We start from the raw sequence: 24,477 nt of genomic DNA on the forward strand, positions 1-24,477 counted from the left end.
GCTCAAGTAATCCTCCTGCCTCAGCCTTCCAAGCAGCTGGGACTACAGGTGTGTGCCACCACACCCAGCTCATTTTGTATTTTTTTGTAGAGACAGAGTTTCATCCTGTTGCCCAGGCTGGTCTCAAATTCCTGAGCTCAAGCAATCCTCCTGCCTCGGCCTCTCAAAGTGCTGGGATTACAGGTGTGAGCCACTGTGCCAAGCCAAATATTAATATTATTAATTTTAAAATTTAAAGAAAATTATACATACAGTTAAATATTTAATACAACTTATTAGGAATCTAGGTGCTGATATTACTATTTTCTCTACTAAGTGCAGGTGCTCCTGTCCTCTGAGGAGTTGAAGTCTAGAGAGTAGTCACGATTTATTTCAGTATACATTCTACAGAAACTGATGAAATAGTAACACAGAAGTAAGTATGAAACGTGGAGATGCATTGCTCAGCTTGAACAGACGTGGGAAAGAGTCGCTGGAGTCACAAGGCACATGCAGTGAAGTTTTACTTGGCCAGGAAGCCAAGTGGGTAACTGGAAGTTTGTGGTCACTACTTCCTTCTAGGATTTTAAACTCAAGCAGCTCAAATCTAAAGAAATGGAGAGACCGCATGTGTTTCTATTTTGCTTTGTTTTGACCATTGGCTTTTATTGTCTGCAAGATATGATAAAATAGGTCCCTACCATAATTGGAACAAAGTAATTTTTGTAATAATATGTGTCTTTATATAGCCAAGTTCAGGGAATACATTTTAATTCATTTGGTCTTTTTTCAACTTCCTTAATATTTATGCTAAACCACATTCTAATAAAGTGCTTAAAAATCTAGATGAAGTCAAGTTAATAGGTTCTGGTTTTTAAGTAAAAACAAGCAAAAAATTTCATTATTTTAAAGGAAGCGCATTATTGTATGAACAGTTACTTAAATATGTTGGTCTTTCTGTCATTATTTCCTGTGGTTAACCTTACTTTCTCCTTTCCCTGAAATATTCACTTGGCAAATACAGAATCTGAAAAGCTATACTCACTGTAACCTTTCCGATTTCTACTGTCTTGGTCTGGGGCATTTTACTTTCCTAATTAGGAGCATGGCTCAGTGGCTGCTGGCTAAAAAAACAGCCTTGAATGTGCTCCCTACTCTCTTAGGAGAAGTGGGAAGCTGGAAGGGGCCTTCTGTTCTCATTAGGTGGTTGATACATTTCATTTGTGTATTTCACAGATGCTGCTCAGGCAAGTGTGGCCACATCATTGCAGCTAGGTTTGCTAATTGGAGAATGTGAAAGAGAATCCATATAATCTCAGTATCTCTGGAGAATTTGTGAAATAGTAGGTTTAATCCCATTGTCTTTCTTGGCCCAAAGGCATAGAAAGGCACCAACCCAAATTTTGGGTCTCCATTTAGACCCTGACGTGGTCACAACGATTAAATGTCAGATATGAAGGAACCAGAAAAATCAACCTTCCTGTTGTAAGGCTGAGCATGTTGGGTTGACCTGTATTGTGCTCTAACACCATGGGGCAAGAGATTGCTCTTGAACGGCATTTCAAAAAAGCTTTTCAAGGAGGTTATGACTATCACATAGGCATGCCTGTTAAGCTGTCATTTTCAGTGAAATTAATGACAAAATGTAAGATAGAGGCAGAGTTTCTTAGCTTGCATAAAAATGTCAGCCGTCTCCTCAAGCACAGTGCTTGTATGAGAGGATCTCAACATATTTATGAGTGGAACAAGTGTAGAAACTTTTTTTTTTTTTGAGGTGGAGTTTTGCTCTGTCGCCCAGCCTAGAATGCAGTGTTGTGATCTCTGCTCACTGCAACCTCCACCTCCCGGGTTCAAGCAATTCTTCTGCTTCAGCCTCCTGAGTAGATGGGATTACAGGTGTGTGCCACCGCACCCAGCTAATTTTTGTGTTTTCAGTGGAGATGGGGTTTTGTCACATTTGCCAGGCTGGTCTCAAACTCCTGACCTCAGGTGATCCACCTGCCTTGGCCTCCCAAAGTGCTGGATTACAGGTGTGAGCCACCATGTCCAGCCTAGAAACTTTATTACTATATCTTATGGGGGGAAACATTTGTAGAAAGTCTACATTTTGGCTACAAATGTAGAAAGAACATTTGTAACCAAAGCAAAAGTACCAGTAGAATCTAACCTAGAACTGAAGTCTTTATTAGGAGACTTGTCATCTTCTGGAAAAGAGACCACACTGGCTTTCAAGGATGGACAAGCCAGGATAAGCTGGTCTTTCTCCATCTTCTCATTTTATGACCTTACGAAGGATGCACACTAAGGAAACCATTATTCAGACACTGCTGGTTTTTATAAGCAAAAGCCTAGGCTTCATTTGTGTTCTATTTATTAACTTCAAGCTTAAATTTTCTACCGTGGGTGAAAATGTTCATACAGAAGATTGTGACATGTACCCAGTCTTCATGATACAAAGGGGAGGCTCCGTTTAGTCTGAATAAGATATGATGATCCACAGAAACAACACAGCTCTGATCTCATTTTGTTTATTCTTGAGCTCTGCCCTTTGTTAAAGACAGTTCTTGAAATGGAGACCAGCACACCCTATTTTATGCAGTAAAGTTCTCTTTTTAGATAATAATCTACTCTGCAATAGAGTTCTACTCCTCACTGATATAGAAGTCCAACATTGAGCTTGTTTTTGGTCAAAAATTCTGATTTTATCCTTATGCTCAAAATTTCAGTGTTGGAAGTAGTCTTAGAGACAATTTAGGACAATTATTTACTCCAGGGGTAAACGGCACCTTAGATATAGATGTATCCTAGGAATTACAGGAGGAGTTTCCAATATTTCCTTTGGGAATTTGTACTAGGATCTGATCATATTTACTTAAGTTGTCATTATTTTTCATGGATAGACTAGCTATGTGTATAGTTTTAGCATGTATCTTCCAGTTTTATTTTGGGATTTGATCCAATCAATTGCCTTGTTATAGTACTTTCGTTTAGATAGATAGGTAACTTTCAGTTTTCCTTTCTCCAGGTTAAGTCACGCCCATTTCAACAGTGGGAAAAAAGAATTTACATCATGCATAGTTTTTCTGTTATTGTCCAGTGTCACTTTTCAATGAGCAAATCAGGAAATAGCTACCTTGGGAGTGATTTTCATCTGATTCGTTATCACTGAAACATCGTTGGAATCTTTCTGAATCTTAAGGAATTGAATTTCCCTGAGATACTCACTGTATGACCTGCAATAATCATTAGTGCCTCTATTTTTGTTTTTGTTAAATTAATTTCCTAGCCTGTGAGTTTCATATTCATAACCTCTGCAGGAGATACTGCCATCTGCCATATAACTAAGCCTCTGAGCTGTGGGTTTGGAGGAATCTATATTTCAAGGACAAAGAAGCCAAGGAGGGAAGGGGGACATGTTTATTTTCACTTTTCCAAGACCACAGTGGGAGTGAATCTAAACTCTAGCAGGGAAACTGCATTAGGTGCCAAACTGCCACAGTCATTTGCATAATGTGTAATCTAAGGTGTTGATCATCTCTGATAATCAGGCATGTTCAGTGAAGGGAGGAGAAATTACGCATTGCCCCTCTGCCTGTCCCTTAAGAAACCAATCACACTCCTCTCCATCAACTCTGCAGAGCAGAAACCTTTTTGCTCCATTGAACTTGCTTCCCATTTCTTTTTAATAAACTGACTAATGGCCCTGGCTCGTTCCCTGCTGACACCTCTAATGCTGCCATGTACGGCCGTTCCTCCCCCGAAGGAAAGGATCCCATGTTCATGTAATGGATTGGTTTGGGCTGCATTTCTTTACGTTGCTTTGTAAATTTAACTACTACACTGCACTGCCCCCCACTTGCCCCTAAATAGAATTTTTGAAGATTGTGAAGGAACATGTTTGTTAGAAAAGCCATTTGCTGTTAAAAATCTAACCATTTGATGTTAGTGTGATTGCACAGTAACTTATTTTTAACAGGGCATTTATTGAGGGCGGGTGTTCAGCAATCAATTTTGGTTTTAGAATCTGGACATATATCTGTTTGCATAGTTATGCAAATGCCTTTGCTTTAATAAGTGAGTCCTCATATTTAACTGAAAGTCTTCATATTAACTGCTTAGTGAAATTTGTATTTTTAAGTATACAGTGGTTAAAAGTGAGTCTCTCATAACTTTGGGTTTTGCTGCATTGACTTATTTTGACCCCATTCCCATTGTACAGTACTGGTGTCATTTAGTGGGGGATTTGCTGGGGGATTGACAGTGGGAAGTTCAACACCTTGTCTGCCATGTGTTTATATGGTACTTACAACTAGTGGCAACAATACTACTATTGCTAATAATGTGTAGTACCTTGGTGTCAGAAACTATATTCTGTAATTCTCAAGTTATCATCCTTACTTTTAAAAATAATGAAGCTGAAGCCCAGAGTATTTAGAGACTTCTAATTCCATTTGGTGGAAGCACATGAAATTGCCATTTATGTAGCTTAAAAATGGTTGGAAATGGAGGATATCTCCAGCTGGTCCCTGGGTTGGGCGGATCCTCCCAGAGGTGGCACAATGGGGCGGTCTCCAGGAGAGGGCCCCAGCCCCAGCCCCATGAACCAGCCCTCTGCTCCCTTGGAACCCATTGACCAGCCCCCCGCTGCTCACGCAAAGCCATAACAGACTAACAGAAAGTCAAATCAAGAGTGAACTCCCATTCACAATTGCTACAAAGAGAATAAAACACCTAGAAATACAACTAACAAAGGATGAAAAGGACCTCTTCAAGGAGAACGACAAACCACTGCTCAAGGAAGTAAGTGAGGACACAAACAGATGGAAAAACATTCCATGCTCATGGTTAGGAAGAATCAGTATCATGAAAATGGCTATACTGCCCAAAGTAATTTATAGATTCAATACTATCCCCATCAAGTTACCAATGACCTTCTTCACAGAACTGGAAAAAACCACTTCAGACTTCATATGGAACCAAAAGAGAGCCTGCATAGCCAAGACAATCCTAAGCAAAAAGAACAAAGCTGGAGGCATCACGCTACCTGACTTCAAACTATACTACAAGGCTACAGTAATCAAAACAGCATGGTACTGGTACCAAAACAGAGATATAGACCAATGGAACAGAACAGAGGCCTCGGAGGCAATGCCACATATCTACAACCATTGGATCTTTGACAAACCTGACAAAAACAAGCAATGGGGAAAGGATTCCCTGTTTAATAAATAGAGTTGGGAAAACTGGCTAGCCATGTGCAGAAAGCAGAAACTGGACCCCTTCCTGACACCTTACACTAAAATTAACTCCAGATGGATTAAAGGCTTAAACATAAGACCTAACACCATAAAAACCCTAGAAGAAAATCTAGGCAAAACCATTCAGGACATAGGCGTAGGCAAGGACTTCATGACCAAAACACCAAAAGCACTGACAACAAAAGCCAAAATAGACAAATGGGACCTAATCAAACTCCAGAGCTTCTGTACAACAAAATAAACAATCATTAGAGTAAACTGGCAACTAACAGACTAGGAAAAAATTTTCGCAATCTACCCATCAGACAAAGGGCTAATATCCAGAATCTACAAAGAACTGAAACAGATTTACAAGAAAAAAAACAAACCCATTCAAAAGTGGGCAATGGATATGAACAGACACTTTTCAAAAGAAGGCATATATGAGGCCAAAAAACATATGCAAAAATGCTCATCATCACTGATCATTAGAGAAATGCAAATCAAAACCACATTGAGATACGATCTCATGCCAGTTAGAATGGCAATCATCAAAAAATCTGGAGATAACAAATGCTGGAGAGGATGTGGAAAAATAGCACTTTTACACTGTTGGTGGCAGTGTAAGTTCAACCATTGTGGAAGACAGTGTGGTGATTCCTCCAGGATCTAGAAACAGAAATTCCATTTGACCCAGCAATCCTATTACTGGGTATATACCTAAAGGATTATAAATCATTCTATTATAAAGACACGTGCACATGTATGTTCACTGCAGCACTGTTTACAATAGCAAGGACCTGGAACCAACCCAAATGCCCATCGATGATAGACTGGACAAGGAAAATGTGGCACATATACACCATGGAATACTATGCAGCCATAAAACCTGATGAGTTCGTGTCCTTTGTAGGGATATGGATAAATCTGGAAACTATCATTCTCAGCAAACTGACACAAGAACAGAAAATCAAACACTGCACGTTCTCACTCATAGGCAGGGGTTGAACAATGAGAACACATGGACACAGGGAGGGGAGCATCACACACTGGAGTCTGTTGTGGGGGCTAGGGGATGGATAGTGTGGGGTAAGGAGGCTGGGGAGGGACAACATGGGGAGAAATGCCAGATGTAGGTGATGGGGGGATGGAGGCAAAAAACCACGTTACCATGTATGTACCTATGCAACAACCCTGCATGATCGGCACATGTACCCCAGAACCTAAAGTATGATAAAAGAAAAAAAAGATTGAAAATCAGCAGCTCTCTATGGCCCAACCCACTAGCTCTTCAGGAAAGCCAGGACTCAAACCAGTGTCAGCCACGATCTTTAGCCAGCCTTCCTTCCACAGTGCCATGCTGCTGCCTTATTTATTTATATTTTGTCTTCTTTCAAGAATCTACCCTTGTATACATTGCACACTCAATATAGTATGTGGCTACTACATATCTGCTGATTGGCTTTTAAAAGGGAGTTTGGAAAGTGCCACAGATTTGTGTTTTATAACCATTTAGCGAAGTATTAGGTCTCAGGTTTTACCACTGTAACTCTAGGTGGTTATAAAGGAATACTAGTTACTATCTTTTGAGTCATTATTTTCTCTCCTCTCTACATATGTTGCAGTTTTCCAAAGTCCAATAGCTGTCACTGGTGATGGGCTCTTCCTGAGACAGGTAAAATCTTGCATCTCTAATCTCTCTTCCTCATTTATATTTCTCTGTGTTTTCTCCTACCAGTGAGGCTAAAATATGTCACAGATTTCATCAGATGACTGAGAAAGCACTTAGTAATCCACCTTTAAAGCGTCCCTCCCATCTCTTTCTTCCTCTATTCACAGTTCCTTTCCACATTCTCATTCCTTCCCGCTGCACCACTTTCTCTCTTCTGGAGGTAATAATCTAATTTTTTGGCCACAAATGTTTACCTAAAATCCTTATTTTGGCCATTTTAAGCACATACCTGCCTTTGAAAGAACCCAGGTGGTTTTAATATTGAGTATGTCCCAAAGATACAAATTTTGAGAGCAAACCAGTGACTACACAATTTAAAGTGTGATTACATAGTAATTACTCAATTTGCTTGTGAACACTGAACCCTCTCCATGGGTTCCAGACAGATGTCACAGCAGATGCACCTCATATAAAGGGGAATTTCCATTAACTGCAGTCGTAGTTGGGCTTATAACTAGCGACAGGAGTGCTGAATTAAATTGTTAATAAAGGGCACTGTTGAAAACTATTAGGAAGTATGATTCAGACAGGAGAGGCAAGCAGTTGTTAAGCCTGGGAAGCTTCCCATGAAAAAGCGTGTCAAATATACTGCTGACATTTCAAAGAATTGATGAATACTTGGCTTTGGGGTTATGTGACCGTTATTGATAGTAATAACTGGATTTCGTAGAGAACTTGCCGGCGTACAAATGTATTTCTACTTACACCATGATTATTACCAGAATTCAGGAGGTAGAGACAAATGTCCGGAGGCTCAGAGGCTCACCCATGTTCTTATAACTGGTGTGCAGTAGAGTCCAACCCCATAGCAAGGCTGCCCTGACATTCAAGCCACTTCTCTCAGTGTCACATCATGCTGCATCTTCCTGGGAACAGTCAGTTTAGTCAGCCAATCAATTAGACTGTGCATGTGTTTTTAATGAAACTGACCTGTTGACTTCTTAATTTAAAATCAAACTGACTGAATCAGCTGTTTGTGAAAACACAGGAAGCCCTTGCTTATTTTTACATCAGACTTTTGGTTTTGGAAGTATATATTTTCAAATGGCTACAGTTTGAAATCAATTCCTTGTGCAACAGAGGAAACAGCTAGACATGCAGCAGTCTTCTCAACTAAATTCATACACATCCAGGATAATCAACACTGATAGCATCATCTTCAAATAGGCAGCACATGGGCCCGTATTGATATTGACGTTCAAAATTACGGACAAGTTTGAAGTAAATTAATGTACAAACTTTTCAGGTGAAACCCTGAAAGCCTTTCACTGAAGGCTGGAAAACATTTGTGTATCTGCTTGATTTTCTAATGAAACTTTTTTTTTTTTTAAAGCATGAACGAATCCCTACCCCGTCCTGTTTCCACTGAATGTCTTTCCTCATCCAAATGACAACAGCATGTTTGCCACACAGCATGCCCGCTACCGAACCCTGCACCCGGGTCTGTGAAAAAGACCTGGCCTTAGTGAGGTCTGTCATTCAGGAAGCTGCTCAAGTGTTGAGGGCTACCGAGAATTCACTTCTGCTCAGTCCTTGACATTTCTCTGAGATGTGACTTCCAGACTCTGGTGTGATTGGTGAGAATGACAGAGAAATGATCCAGTGGCCTGTCAACAGGACTTCCACACAAATGTCAATGCTTGGTGAGGAAAAACTGCTTTTTATCTTTCTGTGTGGTTCTTCTTCATAAACAACATCCATGCTTTCTAGACATTTCTTTTGCCTTTTCCTCTCCTCCCAAGAGATTCTGTGGTTACCTGTAGTCAGTCCCTTCTCCTGGCCTTTCCATTTTCTCCTCAGAAGGACCACCACTTCATTTCATTTACCCAGGTGGGCTTTGCACCCCTCCTTGGAGCACTCACCCTCCTAGGGCTTCTTTTTCTCACAGAAATTCCCACCCCATTCCCCGGCACATCACAGAGGACTGTTCTCCCAGATCATCTCAGCCTGCCTACCAGGAACCCATAGCTCACATCTCAGTCAAGAGGAGGAGTAGAGATGATGCCAGTGTAGAAGAATATGAACAAGGGAGGAGGGAAGGAAAGGCATCAACTGAGACTTTTCAAGAGTGGGGAAAAGAGAAATGAGAGGCCTCTGGAGCCTGAAAAAGGAAACTCATAAGTGGGGCAAGACTTGGCTCCTTTTTCTGTCCTCCTTATTTATCATACTTTAGATATCTATGTTTATTAGAAATGATTTCCAAAAAATGTCTGACATAGTGAGTAGGACATTATAGAAAATCAGTAAAAGACAGTTATTAATGTATTGTTTTTTAAGACCCAAGTGGCTCAAATCAGTATAGGACAATTCGGTTCAAACCATGAAGCAAAAAGCTAGTTTTGATAAAAGCAGGATCGTACTTTTGGTAAAAGCCTCTCTCTGTTATAGTTCACAGATTGTGGCATCAGTTGTGAGGGATATCCTGACAACTTACAGTGATAGTCACCAAGTGCTGAAATTTGAGTATGATCATTTTGGAGACAGGACGGTGTTAATGTAAAGACCTGCATTTCAGTCCCACACACATATTACCCCTGAAAATGTTCTGCAACCTTTATAGGCCCCTCTTTCCTAATCTGCAAAATGAAGATCCTACAGAACAAATCACACAAGGTTGGCTGTTCCTAGCTCAAATGGGATCATATATGCAAAGCTCATGGCACTGTGCTTCGCATACAGTAAGCACTCAGTAAAGGCTGTCCATTATTAGGACTGTGATTTTTAAAAAGAGAGCACATTCAAGTTTGTCTTTGTAAAGATATCAGTTTTATGCATTTGCCTTCTGATGTACTTTCCTATGAGACAAAGAAAGGAACATGGTTTAAGCATGCCTGTTGGGAATATATGAGCCATAGCCATGAGAAATTCATCTCTTACACAGACTGTAGCAGGAAAAATATCAGAAACCATGCTGGTAGGTTTCCTATCCACTATATGACCTCTGCCAATCATATTCTGACATGTCACATTCCCACAGAACGTTTTCCAGGAAGTGGTGTTTATTAATTCATTGGGCAGTTCATCACAGGTTAGATTTATTTCCCTGCAGTTTGAGAGCAATTTCGTGCTATTAGGAAAGACGTGAGAAGTCATTTGTGGGACGGCAGGTAGACTCAATTGGCGATGGAGGAGTTATTGACCGTTTCACTTTATAGAGCATTTTCCAAATTCTGGGACTATATGGTGTATGCTAATTCATTTGACTAACAACCGCAGAGCATGCACTTCTTTTAGGCCCAGAAATAGGTGCCAGGGAATCAAAGGTACATTATACAGCATCCCAGTCTGGTGAGAAACATGAGGCCTTACACACAGCTGAACAAATATTTGTTGAGGCAACTGGGAAATAAACCCTTACTTTATTCTGTGTGCTCTTAGAGAGCTTAGAGCAACCTACCCTAAGAGGGCAGGGGAGGGAGATGAATGCTGTTATTGTGACAGGTTTGTTGCCTGTCTCTGCTGTGCTTCGAGAGCCCTCTGTGCTGACCTTCTAGCAATCTCTCCAGGGCTCCGTGAAACCCTCTCAGAAATAACTGTTACAAAGTCCCAGAAGAGTACACTGGGATGTGGCCAGTCCTGACTCCGACAAACCACTCTTGGTGCCTTTTAACATTTGTAAGCCTAGGTATTGTGTGACGCTCTGGTTTCCATCCCAGTTTGCTCAGCGGCTGAAGCAGAGCTTGCAAAGGACTTTGGATATAGAGCATCCAAGGCCATAAACCAACACGGTGTCAGAAAGCGTGCTCTGAGAAGCAGCCACACACTGAGCAGGGACTGCCAGACAGGGAAGGGGTGGGCATTTTTTGCAGAAAACAGATCTGACTCCCTGCTCCTTAGCTCACTACTGCCTGGAGCACGAGCTGCTTGGCTTCATCTTGCTCATTCCGTCTCACCTAGGTGTCAGTCTAGACCAATGTGGTTCCCTAGTTAGGGAGAATTTAGGGGGCTCAAGGCCAGTAACACAGTGGCAAGGATCTTGTCATATTTTCAACTGACCACGTGCTCAACCTTTAGAAGCTGAGCCAACCGCGTTCTGTTTCGTTCTTTGTGACTAAATAGACCACCTTGTATCCTGCTTACCGTAACTGGCACCTGTTTTGTTCTTTGTACTCCACGTTTTGGAGCCTTGTTTCTTTAACTGGCAGGTGAATGTGTAAGCACTGACTTGAAGGGCTGTTTTGAGCAGTAAATGAAATAGCTTGTGAGGCATCTGGCACAGAGTAGACATTGGTGCCACACGATTTCCCTCAAGATGGGCTTTTCTTGACATTCTTCAGCTGAGCAGAGTAGCAGACCCCAGCTCTGCATTTGGTTTCTGTATCTTGGCCACATTTTCCGAAGTGATGTGGGCTGAGCCTAGGTCACACAGCGGAGAATGAGTCAGGTTACTTGACTCCCAAATGTGCCATTTGTGCTGGTGTCTGAGTCTTGACCTTTGTACATTCTGTCCCCCTGGTGTTCTTGGAGCCTGGAGTTCTGCCTCTGAACAGGAAGCATGATTGTTTTGGTGTCGACGACATTTGGTAGAGTACAGTGGGGAACATATGTGATTTATTTACCAATACTGTCATCCTTGGTATCTGATGGGAATTGGTTCCAAGACTCCACCATACCAAAATCAGCAGATGGTTAAGTTCCTAATATGATATGGTGCAGGATTTGCATATAACCTACACATTCTCCTTTAAGCTTGAAATAATCTCTAGATTACTTATAATACCTAATACAACGTAAATGCTATATAAATAGTTGTTATGCTATAGTTTTAATTTATATTACCTTTTATTGTTGTATTGTTATGTTTTATTGGTTTTCTTTTGCAAATATTTTCAATCCATGGTTGGTTGAAGCCTCAGATGTGGAACCTGTGGATACAGTGGGCTGATTCATGTGTGCCACAGACATCCCTGACTCTCACCCCACCCTTGATTTTCATTCCTTCTTTGAGCCTCATTCAGTACTGGCCATCACCCAATCCTTTACACTTACCTCATTCCTGACAAGGTGTCTCCTAATCAGTTCTTGAGTTTTATCAAGGGTTTAGGCCTCAGAGACTGCCTCAGGGGCATAGAGAGCGCTAGGCTGCTATGCTAGTGTGCAGGGAATTGAGTCTAGCCCAGTGTCTCCTGTGGCCTCCTCTTCTTCAGCTCTTTCTCAGCTGTTTGGGGAGCTGTCCCAAGAGAGATCAGGGACCAAATGACACTGGTCCCTGTCCTTCCTCTCAACTCCTCTTCCTTAGGCTCTGGAGACTTGAGGGGAAACCTGGCCAGGTTGAGACCGGAGAGGATCAAGCCATGAGCCCTGGAGGGCGGAGTGGTAGAGAGGACTGAGCGCAAGACTGAGAGTCAAGTGACCTGACCCATTCCCTGCTGTGTGACCTAGCTCACCCCACATCACTTCGGGAAATGTGACCGAGATGTAGAAACCAAACGCAGAGTTGGGGTCTGCCGTTCTGCTCAGCTGAAGAATGTCCAGAAAAGCCCATCTTGAGGAAAATTGTGTGGTACCAATCTCTATTTTGAATAAAAAGAAATGATGCTGAAATTAAGGCCTTAGCTTACTGGACTGAAAGAGAAGGAATCAGAGGGAAAACATTCATAAAATTTGCTTTGAATTTGTCATAGTCTAAGATCTTTATCAGTATTTAATTTAAATGAAAAATAAAACCACCTGCCAACCTCACAGTGGCTACTGAATTACAAGCTGGGTAAGCTGTCAAACACGTATGCAGTGTCTAAAGAGATAGGAGGATGGAGCCAAGGGCTGTGGCACAGACTCCCCAAGAGAAAGTCAGAGAAGGAGATGCACAATCTCAATTTCTCTAATTTCTACAGAAGCTGGAGTCAAGAGTGGTGTGCTTTCTGAACAACTGCCCTGGGTAGGCCAGAGAAAAGGCCTATCTCAGAGTGAAAATGAAAAAGAAGCTCTAAGGGGAAAAATTATTAATGTACTCTGAGTCTCACAATGTGGAATTAGTAAGAGAATTGTCTTCTATTGGTAGCCTCTTTATATAACACACATACACACACACACACACACACACACACACACACACATCCACACATATCCTGTTGGTTCTTTGTCTCTGGAGAGCCCTGACTAACATTGTCTGCTTTGCAAGTTCCTCAAGGCAAGATCCTAGGCCTTCTTTTCTTCTCACTCAAAGTTTTGCTTGTTTTCTATGCAATTTTTTTTTCTGCCCAGGGCCTCATTTACCATCTGCACATGAATAACTCTTAAGTTTATATTTTAGCTCAGGGATCTCTCTCTCTATGTATCTCCAGACCCATGCATCTACTTGTGTACTTGGATATCTGAAGGGCATCTGAATGCAACACATGCAAAGGTACATTCATGATCCTGCAATCTGGATCCTCTTTCAGGGTTCCCCACCTCTGTAAAACGTACCTCTCTCTAACCGAAAGACCCAGAGCCATTCCTAACAGCTCTCTCCCTCTTAACTCGGTACTTAATCCATCATCATATCCTGCCAATGTCGCTTCAGAAATTCCTCTTATATCTCTGCTTCTCTCCAGCTCCACTATCACCACTCAGGTTTTGGGTATCTCTTATCTTGACTCCTATAGAAACTTTTCAACTTGCAAGTTGCAAGTAGCCGCCTATTCTCTGTCTCTCCTCTTATCCTCTTACTTTACACTCCAGCTACAGTGAGCTTTCTAAAAACTAAATCTGATTCTATCATTCTGTGCCATTACCTATTGGAAACCATAAATGATTTTCTGTTGCGCTTAGCAGGACAGCTAAGAAATTCTTAGCAAGACAACATGGTGGTTCCCAAGGCTCTGCATGCTCTTACCCTGCTGCAGTTTTCCCCTTGCTTTCTGGACTCCTGAAAAGTAAGTCTCCATCGTGGGTTCTTTGAATATACTGTTTTTACTCTAGTTTTAAAAATTTGGAGGAGGCCGAGGCAGGAGAATTGTTTGAACCCAGGAGGCGGAGGTTGCGGTGAGCCGAGATCGCACCATTGCACTCCAGCCTGGGTAACAAGAGTGAAACTCCGTCTCAAAAAAAAAAAAAAAAAAAATTTGGAATATTCTTCCCAGCTTCTCAACTAACATATCAGGAGTCACTTCCAGAAGAATCTTGTGTTTCACACACCCCTCCTCAGGCTAGTCAAATTTCTTTATTATACAATCTCATAGTATTTCTCTAAATCAATGCAAATAGCTAAGAATTATCATGTGCTCGCCGAGTTCAAGTGCCAAGCACACTGCTAAACATTTTATAATGGTTAAATCTAAATATTATCTAATTAAAAATTAGAGAAATAGGCAACATTATCATTCTTATTTTCTAAGAGAGGAATCAGAGAACCTGGGTGATACGCTGAGAGCATATTCAGCTGTGTGATGAGTTGAGTGAATACTTGGCTCTCCCACTGCCCTGTGTACTTGGAATGAGCTGGGACCACTGTTAATGGATCAGCACTGTTAGAGGACTTCCTGGCATGTAGAATGTGTTCCATATGTACTTGTTGATTGAAATAATGAATATTTGAATGAGAAATGAACCAGGACATATTTTAACATGAAAACTAACTGGGTATTCCTTTTGTTCTCTATACCAAATTAGTCACCTATGAGATTGTTTACAAAATTCTAGACAGCTGCTTGCAAATGAAAAAATGGCATTCCCAATATTGGAGATGCTTTAGAGTATCCTCCACTCTTCATTTTAATGACCATCTGCTCCATTTCCAAATGAGGCACCAATTCAGTTTAATTTTATACACAGTTAAGAATGATTTTTTTTTTTAGTCCCAGTCCTTTTGGGGCTTCTAAAATAGAAGGAATCACACACAAGCAAGCACACACTTAGAAAGATGCATACTCTCTGGCAGGTCCACACCAGCAGCTGTAACAAATGGGCCCTAAATTCCTAAGCCTTAACACAATTGGTGGTTACTTCTTATTTATGTAACAACCTAATGGCCAGAAAGCTTTTCACCTGGTGATTTGGGAACCCAGGCTTTCTGCAGCCCACGGGGCTCCCACCTGGGGGTCTCAGAGTTCCTTTACTGATGGCAGCAAGGCAAAAAGCATGGAGGAGGCATGCCCCCTTCCTCAAAACCCTGGCTTCCAAATGAAGCACGTCACTTCTACTCATTTCACATTGCTAGAAATTTATTATGAGGTCATGCCCAACTCTACGGAAGGCTAGGAAATGCTGTCTATACGCCCAGGAAGAAAAAGAGAAAACACATTTGAATGAATCACCAGCAGTTTCTGTCCCACCCTGTCCTCATAGTACAAGGCAGAGAGATGCTGTAAGATTAGTAAAAAGTGCCCTCGGGTATGGGAAGAAGGAGCTTAATTTTCACAGTGGACATCTGGAAAGTCACGTGGAGGAGTGAATTTTGACTGGGACTTGAAGAATAAGCAAGTCCTTGATAGGAAGAGATGGTAACAGGCATAACAGACGAAGGTCGGTGCCAAGACAGATGAGGTCTGAAGCCAGGTGGGAGTGAGAGGGTGGGGAGATACATATGCCTGTGCCTTGGTCTGTGCATAGGCCACTCAGAGTCAACAGTAAACATTATTTTAATAATCTCTTTTTCTTGGTTTTCCCGTGCTCCTTCTTAAAATAATTAAATAACAAACAGAATTCTACCCTCCACCATGAGTATCTTGGTCCCTAATGTGAAGATATGAAATAATTAGAGGGTGTACTGTGTACAAACCTTAATGTCATGGAAACTTCTATTTTCAAGACTGTGCTAATTACACAGGATGAGGTGGAACAAAGGGAAGATGCACAATTAGCAGAGCACAGCTTATTATAACCAGCTCTGTTTAGAGCCTCTTCTGAACCTAGATATGTAATAAATCAATATGTAGTAGTGACCTAGCATTTAGTTTTTAGAGAACTCTAAATTTTGGAAATGCAGGATTTGGAATGTGAGATTTGGCCATTTGGAATTTGACTGTGGGGATGGTACAGGAGACTTTTACATTCCAGTCTACATAATAAAGAGGAGAAAGCAGGATCTTTAGAGGGAGGAGACTGCTTCCTTGGTCTGCCACTCACTGGCTGGGCAATCATAACCTTTCTGAGCTGCTTCCTCCACCGTGTGGGGACAGGGCATAGTATTGCATATGAAAGCACCTAGTGCTGAGCCTAAACTATATTAAGGACACAATTTTAAATTTAGATCCACTTCCTTTCCCCTTCCATTTGCTTTCCATATCTTAGTGGCTTAAGACAATTAAAGTCTGTTGTTAAGTCCACCGGGGGGCTCTGTTCTTTGCAATCACACAGACTCCAGGCTGAAGGAGAAACCACATCTGGAGCCACATCACAGTCAGAATGCCACAAGGAAAGGGAGCTAGGAGTCTTGCAACAGCAATTAAATGCTCCAGCATGGAAGTCCTACAGATCCTTTCCACTCACAACTCATTGGTTATTCCACAATTCTTTAATGAAATTTCATTCATCTCAAATAAAAAATCCTTCAGACTTTAAGAACTGTACAAGAATGATTGTAACAACAGACGGATGTACTTTCTCTAAAGCCACCAAACTTCAATAAAGGCAGTTATAATATCAGGTGCTCTATCTGAGCAGTGCCAAGGATAAAAAAGTACCTTCCTAGGCTGGGTACAGTGGCTCACATCTGTAATCCAGAACTTTGGGAGGTCGAGGTGGGTGGATCACCTGAGGTCAGTAGTTCGAGAGCAGCCTGACCAATGTGGTGAAACCCCATCCATACTAAAAATAGAAAAATTAACTGGGCGTGATGGCGCATGCCTGTAATTCGAGCTACTTGAGAGGCTGAGGCAGGAGAATCACTTGAACCTGGGAGGCAGAGGTTGCAGTGAGCAGTGATGCCACTGCACTTCAGCCTGAGTGACGAGAGTGAAACTCTGTCTCAAAAAATAAAAAGTACCTTCCTTGTCAAAACTCATGAGGACTGACTCAGCTCTTCTTTTCTTCCAAAGAAGAAAAATTGCATGGCATGCAATTTGCTTTCTACTACAGGGTTTTGTTTTGTTTGCAAACAAGATCTTAAGTGCAAAAGACTTAAACATCCAATGGCCTATGATGAGGCCCATATAAGTTGGGCCTTTCCCTAGATTCTGTGCCAGAATATTAGAAATTGATATGAAAAGCTGAGAGCTTAAAAATTGCACAGTATTATATATGATTCAATTGCAAAGTGTTGTGTGCTGCCCATTCCAAGCCTTGGCTATGAATGTCCTATACGACCAAGTGCATCTCAGTATTGACTGAAAGGATAGAGGCTCTTAGCTCTTGGGAAAGCATTAGGATTGCATTATCATATCAATAGCCCACATGCAAAGTTCTTGATAAAAACTATCATAACCCAGAGGCAGAGATCAAATATGAGAGTTTGATTTGTGTAAACAAATCAAAAGCATTTAGCGTCAAGCTACTTATCTGTCTTAAAGCATTGCCAGGAATATAAACATCAGAACACGCTAAGAGCCAGACAGCCTGTAGTAGAAGGAGAACTTTTAATGTGCTACTTTTTCTTGCTTTGCTATAATCAAGCCATATTGGCTATCTTTCAATTTTACGAACCAGCCAAACTTAACACTTTTTCTCTTAAAGCTTCTATAAATCATCCTCTGCCTCTTCAGAGATCCCTCTTACAATAGGATAGTCTCAGTTGTGCTGCAATAACAAATAGCTTTCCATATCTTAGTGGCTTAAGACAATTAAAGTTTGTTGTTTGCTCAGGCTACAGGTCCAGGTCCACTGTGGGTCCACTGGGGGGCTCTGTTCTTTGCAGTCGCAAAGGCTCCAGGCTGAAGGAGAAACCACATCTGGAGTCAAATCACCAGTCAGAATGCCACAGGGAAAGGGAGCTAGGGAATCTTGCAAGAGCAATTAAATGCTCCAGCATGGAAGTCCCACAGATCCTTTCCACTCACAACTCACTGGTCATCCCACATCCCATGGCCCCAGGCTATCTGGTCCTCTCATGTGCCTGGAAGGGAAGGGCCATGGGGAAAGCTCTCTTGACTCTCACACCTCCCCTCACCATCCTTTCTAAAGCAGGTTCCACTTCACTGCCTGAGCACCCTGTTTGTTTTCTTCATAGTGCTGATTATGATTTGTAATTGTATTATTATTTTATTTTCTGTTTTGTTTGTATCTGTTTCCTCCATTGGATGCTAAGATTCCTTCATTGGACGCTAAGATCCCTAAGAGGAAGGATTATTTATACCAGCAGGCTGATTCCATAAAGCTGTTCTCAAAAGTACCCAACCAGACTCATATATTTAAAATAGTCTATTTTTATCTTGAACTTTGAGAATCCTTATGGCTATAATCTCATGTCTCTTAGTCTGTGTCCAGCCATTTAGGCTGCGTGCGGACCCTGCTCCCCTCCTCCTCATCAGAGGGTCCTCTTGCTACTCACTGTCAGGGGTTGAAACAAAGACCAACTGCGTGTTCCCTCCAGTGCTGTCAGTAAGCAGAGGGAGGAAAACTATCAACTGAAGCCTTACGGGAATCTCACAAAGGCTGTGAAAACCAACGTACCCAGTGCAATTACTACACATTTTGTAAATGAGGACCAGGAGAGAGGAATTTGGTGAACTGGAGTTTTACTGAACTTGCTTTTGGCAAATTAGCTCACATGGGATTGCCTCAGAGCTACCCGCCACCTCCCACTAACAATTGTATTTCGGGGTCTGATTCTGCTTGGCATTTTGAAGACATTCTGAAATAACTGTCGCTTTCATGGACATGGAAACTGTAGTTTAGAAAGGTTAAGTAAGTGGCCCAAAGTCACAGAGGCTATGATGGGAAAGATAGGAGTGTCATCCAGGTGACCTCTTGCCAGCGTGGTGCTTCTTTCCCTGAATCACAGTCCGGATAGGCTGCAATCATTTTTATTCATTTAACATGCCATTTAGGGCAAAAGTGTATAGAGGAATATTCTCAGTATTTATCTTGCTTTTTATCACTTTAAATAAAAACATTTTAACAATTAGTCACTATTTTAGAGAATTTTAATAACTGTACCATCATTTTCTATATAAAATCCTCCTAGTTTCAACTGAAATAAGAAATGATTGAAGTACAATTGCCTGTGTGATGAGTTTATTTCAGCAAGGAAGATTCAAGAATCAATTAGTGATGGCCCTGGAGAAATGGATTTTAAATGGGAATTGTCTTAGGTCACCCAAAGCATACCTTAATTCCCTAATAGTTCATCTTAAAAGAAGCCACCACTAAAATCAGTCAAAGGTTTCACAGACACCTGTAAATACAAATTTTTTAAAAAGACACTTTTTTTTAAGCTGTGAGTTTTTTCCTCCTGTCTCTTTCAGAAAAAAAGACTTTTTCCGGCACATCCTGAACACGTATCCCGGAACTTAAAATGAAATTAAATAAAACTTTTAAAAAAGAAATAAGGCTTTTATGGCAAGGATATTTTGCATACTATAGCAGGTAAACATTAATAAAGAAAAAAACTTAGACCTTTCTCTCTGCTCATTAGTCCGTAGATGCTGATTTCTGACTTTGTAGAGTTGCTGTTATTTTTCCTTGATGCGGGGCTGCATAACTGAGAAGTGTGTTTCTCTCTTACCTGTTGGCTCACGTGTGCTGTGTTTTCCTTCTTCTTACTAAAAGTACAGGAAATCAAGCATGGTCTCAATCTGTCTGAGGAGGAGATTCAAGATGCCTGTGCCAGGAGCAAACTGCATAGCCCTAAGTGGACAACAAGAAGAGAGAAAAATGTAGAAATAATGGAAATTAATTGGGTTCAGAGAAATGAAAACAGAACTGCCACTTTAAAAATACTCTCTAAGTACAAAACAATACAAAGAATGGCATGTGGGTAGGCGTTAAATAGAGGTGGACTGAATGAAACAAGAATGAATAAATTAACCTCATTTAGGGTTTGAACTGGTATTAGGATTAGAAACTCAGATGCCTGCAAGCCCATGCAGGTGGTATGAGTGAGTGAGCAGACGGGGTGTGAGATAATAAGGACTGGTAGGCACTGTGGTGAGCTAGTGAGCCCATGCCCCATCTGAAGGGGCAGCTACTGCTCAGGTCGAGTTGATGATTTTACTGATGCCACAAAGATAAACAGGCCCAATGATGTCACAACCTCCAATTTTTAGGGAAAAACAGAAATTTTTAAATGTTAAATCTCTTAGTTTTGTACTTCGGGATCTAATTTTTAACACAAAACAAAACTTTGGACAGGTCAAACAAGGCTAAAACCAAAGCCCATGTGAGGGGTCAGGATTAGCTCATGGTGACCAGCTTTTACCTAAGGTCTACTGCAAAATCTTAACTTTTCAAGTGATTTAAAAAAAAAAAAGGTTCAGAGGGCTGAAGCTGCCTTGGGCAAAGACATTTGGTTCATTTGTGACACAGCTGGGATTTTAGGTATGCGCACCTTCCCTTTCAGTGAAGACATTTCACTGTCACTTATGACCACTCTGCCACTGGCTGAATCTGATCAGACCTGTTTTAATAACAGGATGGAAGCCAACCAGACCTGCCTTCTATTGATCAGATTCCTGGGTCTCAAGCTAGATGTATATAAAACTTTGTAATGAAAGGTAGAATGTTCTATGCTAACTGTCCATATCATGGAATAAGTTCTGGGTAATGGTGAGTGACTGAAATGTGATGGGTCCTCTTATGAAATAAAACTCTGATTACAGGCATTTTTGTTTGGGATGGTGTTTAAGCAATGTGGCCCCATGTGAAGAATATGGACAGAGGCCAAGTGGGTTCCAGTGGATCCATTTGCTGGTTCCAGTCTCTGTTGAAATGCTCTCTGTTTCCATGATGATCAATGTTGTGCGATGGGTAAGTGTATGGGTTGGGTTTAGAGATTGACCCAGCCACTGACTATGCTTAACCTCTCTAGGTCCCATGTACAAAATCATGATAACAGTGCCTGAATCATAGAGTTGTCATGAGGTTCAAATGAATGAATACATAGAAAGTGCTTAGGATGGTGCTTGCATAGGTAGTCATCAATGTTAGCTAGTATTTGTAACAACTACCAACATTTACTGAATTTAGTTTAGAAAGGTTACTTACATGTATTATCTGCCATAATACCCACAATCCTCTTAGTTTTGTATTATTACCTTCATTTTAAGAATGGTAAAACATGACTGAGGGAGAGCAAGTCTATTGCTCAATGTCATCCTGCGATCAGTGGAGCCAGTGTTTGAACGTAGATCAACTCAGCCTAGCCAGTAGCTTAACCTAACGCTCCAGTGCCTTGTCATTTGTTTAACTGAAGACACACTTTAGAACTTTAAAGGAAAGCAAGTCCTATTTGGTCAAACACCAATTGCTTATCAAGTCAAATACCAAAGCAAAAAAGTCCCAAAGCAAACAATCTAAAGCATTGCAACACTTAGGAATCTTTTGCCTAATGTAAAAAATGTCTTATTCCAATAATGGGAGTGTACCATGTAACTAAGCATAAGACGGGAGAGCATGTAGTCAGTTTTTAGTCTGCATTGAACCCTCATTCTGCTCTTCAAAGTGCTATATCTCTTACTAGATTATTTGCTTAATATTGAGAAAACAATGGTGGTAGCTTTTAAGAATTTAAATGTGTATTAAATGTTGACATTGGAAAAATAGCACCTGGAAGATTTTACTCCAGCATATTTTTGAAAAATTTCCTTGCTTCTGTAGAATTTACTATGCAAAGAGTAGAATAAAACATAAACATTATTAAAATATATGAAGCATTAATGTGAAGCATCTTCTTTAAAACATTATTTTTTTTAATTGCATTTTAGGTTTTGGGGTACATGTGAAGAATATGCAAGATTGTTGCATAGGTGCATACATGGCAGTGTGATTTGCTGCCTTCCTCCCCATCACCTATATCTGGCATTTATCCCCATGCTATCTGTCCCCAACTCCCCACCCTCTGCTGTCCCTCCCCTATTTCCCCCCAACAGACCCCAGTGTGTGATGCTCCCCTCCCTGTGTCCCTGTGTTCTCACTGTTCAACACCCACCTATGAGTGAGAACATGCGGTGTTTGATTTTCTGTTCTTGTGTCAGTTTGCTGAGAATTATGGTTTCCAGGTTCATCCGTGTCCCTACAAAGGACATGAACTCATCGTTTTTGATGGCTGCATAATATTCCATGGTGTATATGTGCCACATTTTCCCTGTCCAGTCTATCATCGATGGGCATTTGGGTTGATTCCAGGTCTTTGTATTGTAAACTGTGCTGCAATGAACATTCGTGTGCATGTGTCCTTATACTAGAATGATTTATAATCCTTTAGATATGTACCCAGTAATGGGATTGCTGGGTCAAATGGAATTTCTATTTCTAGGTATTGACGGAACATATCTCAAAATAATAAAAGCTATTTACAACAAACCAACAGCCAATATCATACTGAATGGGCAAAAACTGGAAGCATTCCCTTTGAAATCTGGCACTAGACAAAGATACCCTCTCTCACCACTCCTATTCAATATAGTATTGGAAGTTCTAGCCAGAGCAATCAGGCAAGAAAAAGAAATAAAAGGTATTCAAACAGGAAAGGAAGAAGTCAAATTGTCTCTATTTGCAGATGACATGATTGTATATCTAGAAGACCCCATTGTCTCAGCCCAAAATCTCCTGAAACTGATAAGCAACTTCAGCAAAGTCTCAGGATACAAAATCAATGTGCAAAAATCACAAGCATTCCTATACACCAATAACAGACTTAAAGAGAGCCAAATCAAGAATGAACTGCCATTCACAATCACTACAAAGAGAATAAAATACCTAGGAATACAACTAACAAGGAACGTCATAAAGGAACCTCTTCAAGGAGAACTACAAACCACTGCTCAACGAAATAAGAGAGGACACAAACAGATGGAGAAACATTCCATGTTCATGGTTGGGAAGAATCAATATTGTGAAAATGGCCACACTGCCCAAAGTAATTTACAGATTCAACACTATCCCCATCAAGCTACCAATGACCTTCTTCACAGAACTGGAAAAAACCACTTCAAACTTCATATGGAAACAAAAGAGAGCCTGCATAGCCAAGTCAATTCTAAGCAAAAAGAACAAAGTGGGAGGCATCACGTTACTGGACTTCAAACTATACTACAAGGCTACAGTAATCAAAACAGCATGGTACTGGTACCAAAACAGAGATATAGACCAATGGAACAGAACAGAGGCCTTGGAGGCAACACAATACATCTACAACCATCCAATCTTTGACAAACCTGATAAAAACAAGCAATGGGGAAAGAATTCCCTGTTTAATAAATGGTGTTGGGAAAACTGGCTAGCCATGTGCAGAAAGCAGAAACTGGACCCCTTCCTGACACCTTACACTAAAATTAACTCCAGATGGATTAAAGACTTAAACATAAGACCTAACACCATAAAAACCCTAGAAGAAAATCTAGGCAAAACCATTCAGGACATAGGGGTAGGCAAGGACTTCATGACCAAAACACCAAAAGCAATGACAACAAAAGCCAAAATAGACAAATAGGACCTAATCAAACTCCACATCTTCTGCACAGCAAAAGAAACAGTCATTAGAGTGAATCGGCAACCAAGAGAATGGGAAAATTTTTTCAATCTACCCATCTGACAAAGGGCTGATATCCACAATCTACAAAGAATGAAAACAGATTTACAAGAAAAAAACAAACAAGCCCATTAAAAGTGGGCAAAGGATATGAACAGACACTTTACAAAAGAAGACATACATGAGGCCAATAAACATATGAAAAAATGTTCATTATCACTGGTCATTAGAGAAATGCAAATCAAAACTACATTGAGATACCATCTCACGCCAGTTAGAATGGCGATCATTAAAAAATCTGGAGACAACAGATGCTGGAGAGGATGTGGAGAAGTAGGAACACTTTTACACTCTTGATGGGAATGTAAATTAGTTCAACCATTGTGGAAGACAGTGTGCGATTCCTCAAGGACCTAGAAATAGAAAACATTATTGAATGAAGAAAAGGGAAGCAAGGAATAAAAGGAATGAGAAGTTGCTGAATGCTGCCATGGGACAGACCCTATCTTAGGTATTATTATATTCATCACAGCTTTCACAGAGTAAAAAATAACCAAACCAGGACCAAGAAAAGGTGTGGAAAATGTGTATACAGCTAACTCAATTTTCCATGGGCAGAGGTAGGTTTGAAACTTGACTCTTACTCAGATATAACTTTTATCTTGAATATCCATTGTGTTTGGTTTTGGAAATTTTTCTTTTCACACATTAAAAAATAATTTTAGTAAAGGAAAGGCAGGAAAGGAGGTGTCCTTTTAACCAAAATACTTAATTGCCATCAATGCAGGAAAATATTAACTAGAAAACATACAGATGCAAATGTTCTCTGCTTTAGAATGAACTGAACATTATCCTAAGAGATAATGACATATATTCACAGCAATAATATAGAAAAGGGAACATATTGTACAAGAAAAGATGAAGAGCCGGGCGCGGTGGCTCACGCCTGTAATCCCAGCACTTTGGGAGGCAGAGGCGGGTGG

At 40.8% G+C, this 24,477-nt stretch overlaps 1 protein-coding gene across 3 annotated transcripts in view; it reads right to left on the bottom strand.

The window, feature by feature from the left end:
* Positions 1–24,477, bottom strand: part of B3GALT1 (beta-1,3-galactosyltransferase 1) — a 571,010-nt gene that overhangs the window by 27,062 nt on the left and 519,471 nt on the right. For all 3 annotated transcript variants that reach the window (XM_012440620.2, XM_012440622.2, XM_012440623.2), the window contains one exon: positions 19,532–19,653. The gene's annotated coding sequence lies outside the window, so the exon portion shown is untranslated. The remainder of the gene's footprint in view (positions 1–19,531; positions 19,654–24,477) is intronic.

The sequence above is a fragment of the Aotus nancymaae genome, unplaced genomic scaffold (assembly GCF_030222135.1).
Source record: "Aotus nancymaae isolate 86718 unplaced genomic scaffold, 86718_ANA_hifiasm-v0.15.2.pri h1tg000029l, whole genome shotgun sequence".
NCBI classification, from domain to species: domain Eukaryota; kingdom Metazoa; phylum Chordata; class Mammalia; order Primates; family Aotidae; genus Aotus; species Aotus nancymaae.